This window comes from Octopus bimaculoides, chromosome 17 (assembly GCF_001194135.2).
Source record: "Octopus bimaculoides isolate UCB-OBI-ISO-001 chromosome 17, ASM119413v2, whole genome shotgun sequence".
In the NCBI taxonomy this organism is placed as follows: Eukaryota; Metazoa; Mollusca; class Cephalopoda; order Octopoda; family Octopodidae; genus Octopus; species Octopus bimaculoides.
The window spans coordinates 49,148,978-49,149,880 of record NC_068997.1 but is presented as its reverse complement, the minus strand read 5'-3'; positions in this window follow the sequence as shown (position 1 = coordinate 49,149,880).

The window sequence follows — 903 nt, the reverse complement described above, 5'->3', positions numbered from 1 at the left end:
TATATATATATATATATATATATATATATATATATATATACTATTTTGAATAATGTGGGAAAATGAATTTCCAAATCGATCAGGTACACACCCTTTAGCATAAGATGCATTTTTATATGGAAAATATATACCGTGTATTCCACATCAGCATATCATGCAATGAGGTCATGGTTATAATATATTTATATATACTTTTATATATAAATATACAAACTATATAATAATAGAAAATTAATAATAGTTCAGTTATTGGGATTTCAATAAATAGATTTGTGGGTATTCCATTTCAGATAATGCAGAAAAAAAACGTAACGAGTATTTATGATGGAAAACTCGTGGTATTTATATACACATTAAGAAATAATACTTGAGGATAAAACCAATAGCATGGTATATAATATACTACCTTAATTAGCCCTTACGTGAGTTACAATTATAATTGAAAAGAACTACACGTGATTTATAATTTTATATTTGACATTCTAAGTGGGTATATGTATACTAATTTATAATTATATTTATAAATTATTATTTTTACAGTTCTATATTTAAGCGATGAGGAATTATTTACATTATTTACATTTGACGGATATTTGTCCTCATCTTGTTTGTTGTTAACACAACGTTTCGGCTGATATACCCTCCAGCCTTCGTCAGGTGTCTTGCGGAAATTTCGAACCTGGGTTCTCATTCCTAACGATGTTACTATTATTATTATTATTATTATTATTAATCAGGTAGTTGCCGTGAATCGAACTCGGAATCTTGGGGTTAGTAGCCCGCGCTCTTAACCACTACGCCATATGCCCGTGGGCAATTATGGAGTGAATTTTAGGGCTTATAAATCTATTATTTTTCTATCCTTCCTCAATACCGGTTCCCATATGCTATTCATATCTGCAC